A 5,142-nucleotide genomic window follows, 5' to 3' on the forward strand; every position below is an offset into this window, starting at 1 on the left:
GATTGGGGCATTCGTGGCCCATTGCTGGCAGAGCCCCTCAGCAGCATGCAGTGGCACCTGAGACCTGGGGGCTCCATGTAGCACATAAAGATAGTCCATCCTGCTGGCACAAGCCTTCAAACAAGACTAGACCAGCTCCTGCTGCCACCTGGAGCTCCCGGCACTGCAGGCAAGAACTGTGCACTATTGGGCTGGGCCAGCTCCTGCCTCCATGGGGCACACGGAGGCAGGACTCGGCCTGGTCCTGTGTGAAGGTGTGTGCCAGTGGGCCAGGGTGGCTCTGTGTGCCACATGGAGGCCCTGGGTCTCAGGCAGCACCACGCAGTGGTAGGGGCTGCTGCCAGCAGTGGGCCACAAGAACCTCAACAGCCTACTGTTGGCTGCTGGTGCTGCTGTGGGGGAGGGGAGCTATGCTCTGTGTGTGGGGAGCAAGTGGGGGATCCTCCCTATTCCCACACAGACCCCCAACACTCCCACAGTCCCCCCAACCACAGAGTCCCTCCTCCCCCACATCTCTGCTTACCTGGGACAGAGCCTGCGTCCAAGACATTGCTGCCATGGTTCTGGTTGCCATGCCCTGCTTCTATTCCTTCCGGCATGCTGAGGCAGTGTGCTGGAGCAGTAGGGACACATGGCAGGCATGGAGATGCTCTGACCAGGTGCTAGAGCATCTCTCTGGAGGACCCAGCCTCCAGCTGCTTCAGGGCATACTCCAAGAGCACACCCTGAGCTACTTTTTTCTGGCGTGTCTTTTTTGATACCAGGATTTCCAAGTATCAAACTTACAGAGTCCGCGTTGCAAATACGGCATCTCAAACTGTTTTGAGACGCTGCAACAGGCATGTGCTCACTTGTCTGGACATGGCCTTAAGTGCTATACAGCAAGTCAAAGGCAGATTAAAGCATAATCTTCTGCTCAAAACAACAGTCAACAGACCATCAGAATGGTTACTTGGCAGGTGGTTTCAAGATACATATCTGGGATTTGTTTTGCTTAGGATGGGGAAGACTAGGAGAGCTATGCAACTTTCTCACTCTCCCTGTGGAGGTGTGAGCATATAACTGAATATGTCATCAAGCACTTTGCAGAGGTAGCTGTTACAAAGTAAAAAAATGCACTTATTCAAGAAAAAAACTGTGGAAATTAGGGCATGTTCAAAGCTCAGGGATCCCTAATCAAATAGTCTCAGATTCTTTGGGTCACCTTGTACGGAGTGAAACTCTTGGCATATGTCCTGCTCAGGTATATGGTATGAGAAAACTTAGACTTAAAATTACTGCACTTTACACATCCAAAAGGAAGGGAAAATGGTATAATTTCCTGGTTTTAAATCTCCTTAGGAGTCCTTAGCTTAGAGTAGGCGTTCTACATGCAGCTGTTTTCATCAATACTGTACTGCTCCAAGCATTTCAAATATTCAGTCTCTTACAACAGTAAGGAAGCTTTTGTCACATATATAAGCATGTCCCCTAACTCTGAGATATGAAATGAGGAGGCACTGGATGAACAAATGTATTGCATCTTTTTGTGCATCTTCTGAAATAAGAAATGGGGTTAAGAAAGAGCTGGGAGTTGGGGAAGGGGATTGATTACAGCTAGACAAGCCAGCAAGTGTGAGAGCAGAATGAAACTGAAGTCAGAAGTGAAATGGTCATCTTGGAAACTCATGGCTAAATGAAATGGACTAACCACATCTGAAATCGAGATTCCATCAAGTGATATCAACACAAAGCATCATCACCACCACAGCGCTTTGGCTTATAAAATTCTTGCTTTATGAATATTTCCTGTATTATAGGGAAGATAATGGCAGGACAATCTAACATCAGTATGGCATTTGATTTAGATATATTTATTTTTATACATGTCTTGTAATCTAATTTATTTTCATGGAGTTAAAAACTTGTATGTGCAAACAACCATACCCTAAGAAACCAAATGACCACTTTTAAAACTCTATTTCAGTGCTTAGAGATCACAGTCATTGGTGTTGGACATTTAAGTCAGTATATAGAGGGAGGTAATGCTTATTTTCTAATAGTCGTCCAAGATAACATGGTTTACAATCAAGCTGCTGGCAGTGTTTTTAGGGAGGGGATTTTTTTAAAGGAAGCTCCATAATATTTATACCCCTTGAGCACTGGAGCAAGGTAAATAGAAAATTAAAGTGATTTTCAATGAGAGCCACTATTCCCTTACATTTCCTTGGCTATTTAAGGAGATAAGCCATTAAGAGTATCTTTGTCTCATTAAATATAGACACTATTTGTGCTGTCTGGCAAATTAATGTGCCACCTGCCTCACTTTAATGAGAAACCCTGGCTAGATCTTGAGTTCGTCCTAAGACCCTGCACCAAAAGAAAATATTTGTTCTGAATATCTCATATGGCTGCAATACAATGAGATACCATTTTAAGTAAAGCCAGGTCTTTTGCATGGCTGTGCAGTATTTTAAGCTGCCATCACACCAGTGATTCTGAAATACATTCGTATAAAGCAAACTATAAAGTCAGTGGCAAATTTTCATTAACTTCAGTGGGAGTAGGAACCAGCCCTTTTTTTAATGTAGTCAATACAGCAAACTGAGAAGTGTGCAGAAAATGTAACTCCTAAGTGCTGCTGCAGATACACAGCCTCATCTCTGGGGCTGCAGTTTTATCAGATATCTTGGCTAAATGTCAAACAATACCATCAGCTATTTGAAGATAAATATTAGCCAGAGACTGTCTGAAATAATTTCCCCAAGCACCATTCAATTAACCTACTTGGCTAAAAGGTGATGCAAAAGTCAATATTTTGTAACAGATGCCTGTGCTTCAGTTGAAACTAATCAATAGACATCCAAGCAATTTCAAATTAAAGGCCGATATAGACAAAGTTAAAGAGAAACTATCAAGCAGTTTAGGCACCAAATGTGTTCTAACTGAAAATAGCCCTGTTATTTGATTCAAGCTATTCCCTGGGTTAAATTTTCAATATATCACTGTTTTTATTAAATTCACCCTCCTTCTGCTGAAATAAAAACAAAAGCCCAGTTATAGCTGCCAGTTTAGAACCCCCCAAACCTTGCCTGAAGGCTCCCTGCTAGTTCTACAACAGCTATTAACTACGTCCGTGTATTTGCATTCCTCTTAGTTTAGCAGATTTGGGATATAAAACTAGATATTGTGGGGCCTTCTGTTTGTGGCACAGGTGGGCTAATAAGCACAAAGAAGGCTAAATGGCACTCAGCAGTGTTAATTAGTCCACCCAAACTGCTGTAGGGACATGGCCACGTAACCTGTAATTTTGGGAGCAGCCCATGCACACCATAATGTAATTTAGGGTGCCACTACTGGGCATGGTACATGCATGTACTATGGAGACATAGCATACGTCTCTTGAAAATAAGTCTTAACATCTCAGCCATTTAGGCCAACTTTGCCACTGAGCCTATGTTATTCTTGATTTGTAAATGACTTACTAGACTTGAGTGTCAAACAAGGCAAGAATAAACAGAAATATCAGTAAACACCAATGTCTGTGATGTAAGAAACAGTTTCTTGTTTACTAAAAAAAATCCTGCTTATAGAATGAGATGTCAGTACAGACAAAGAGGTTATCCAAATAGCTGCATTGGTATATCCCCCACTTATACTTTACCAAAGCAGGAGATAGGACTTATGAGAATGCTTCCATTGAACTGCCTTGGCTTCATGTAGCCATCTTCACATCTCTGGCTAGCTATTCTTTTTCCCTGCAAGAAGAGATCAGAAGCTTACAGAAGGATCATTGCCTGCAGCTGTATGAGTTTCTTGTGTTACCCAGCCTAGAAAGCTCAAAAGGAAAGACTTCACTTTCTGCTAAACAAGTGACCCAACATGGGGAATTAGTGATTTCTGTGAACACAGACCCCTTGTGAAGACAGGACTTTGTAGCCTGTCTATAACTGCCTACATCTTTCTTCTTCTGAGATCGGTAAATCTGCTTAAGATTACCAATCCCAAATTGGCTATACTCCTTAAATTCCTGAATGTGTGTGCTATTTTGGATAATGAATGGTTGCTTTGATGGAGACAGGCCAGCTATCTGTCCTTTTCCCTCTGAGTCAAACGTTAAAGATAGGAGATGGTCTAGCCCCTGTCAATATCATAATTTTTAGAACTATGGACACAGTTCAGTCTCATCGTGATATTTGGCCCCAAAGTTGACAGGTGGGACTGAGTAACAGCAAACCCAGGCATAAACCTACTTCCCCTTTTCTCTTCTGTCAAAGGAAACCTTGGAGAGTTTTCCAGCCCAAGACAATTTTTGGACAAGGGCAGAGTTCAAATAATAGTGAAAAAAAATAGGTTGTCAGTAAGTAGTTTGCATATTATCAGTAAAGAAAATGATTGGGTTGGCAACTCTACTTGACTGCAGCAATTGTTTATACTCTACAGCTCCCACCCCAGTGGCCTCCAACTCATCCCCATACCTTTGTACCACCTCCACCCCACACCATACTGACCCTCAAACCACCCCTCAGCCTTATTCCCCCCCTGCCCTAGCAGGACCACTGTCTGCTTACCTGCCACCCAGCAGTGTTACAGGCCATTGGGAGGCAGCACCAGGAGCAGTGCTAATACCAACACATGGCTGGGGGTTAGGGAAGGAGTTATGGAGAGTCCCATGGGCCACAAGTACCTGGGAAGAGCTCCCTCCAGGGTACTAGTCTTCCTCATGGACATAAGGGGAGCATCCAGATGAGTGTGCACGTGCCTGTTGTGGCATCTGAAAACAGTTTGAGATGCCACAAGAGGCACGCTAAAAATGAAAAAATGTTCCCCCCACTGAATATTTGTAGTGTGGACTCAAAATTTGATACCGGGAAATCTTGGTATTAAAAAAAAAACCACAATGGAAAAAAAGCAGCACAGGGCACATTCCTGGAGCATGCTTTGAAGCAACCGGAGGCTGATTCCTCCAGAGAGATACTCTGGAATCCAGCCAGAGTGTCTTTATGGCTGCCTCATACCCCTGCTGCCTCAGCATGCTGGGGCAAAAAGGAGTGGGGCAAGGCAGCAGTGGTGACCTGGACACAGGTACTGTCACAGGTAATTAGGGATGTGGGGGTGGAGGGGGACTGTGTGGTTTCTGGGCGGGGTTGTGGGTGTGGGGTG

At 44.0% G+C, this 5,142-nt stretch overlaps 1 protein-coding gene across 1 annotated transcript in view; it reads right to left on the reverse strand.

The window, feature by feature from the left end:
* NXT2 (nuclear transport factor 2 like export factor 2) overlaps positions 1 to 3,735 on the reverse strand; it is a 52,411-nt gene extending 48,676 nt beyond the window's left edge. Inside the window, exon 1 of the mRNA XM_019521540.1 lies at positions 3,644 to 3,735. The gene's annotated coding sequence lies outside the window, so the exon portion shown is untranslated. The remainder of the gene's footprint in view (positions 1 to 3,643) is intronic.
* Between the last annotated feature and the right edge of the window lie 1,407 nt (positions 3,736 to 5,142).

The sequence above is a fragment of the Gavialis gangeticus genome, unplaced genomic scaffold, assembly GCF_001723915.1.
Source record: "Gavialis gangeticus isolate Ggan-Ray unplaced genomic scaffold, GavGan_comp1, whole genome shotgun sequence".
In the NCBI taxonomy this organism is placed as follows: Eukaryota; Metazoa; Chordata; order Crocodylia; family Gavialidae; genus Gavialis; species Gavialis gangeticus.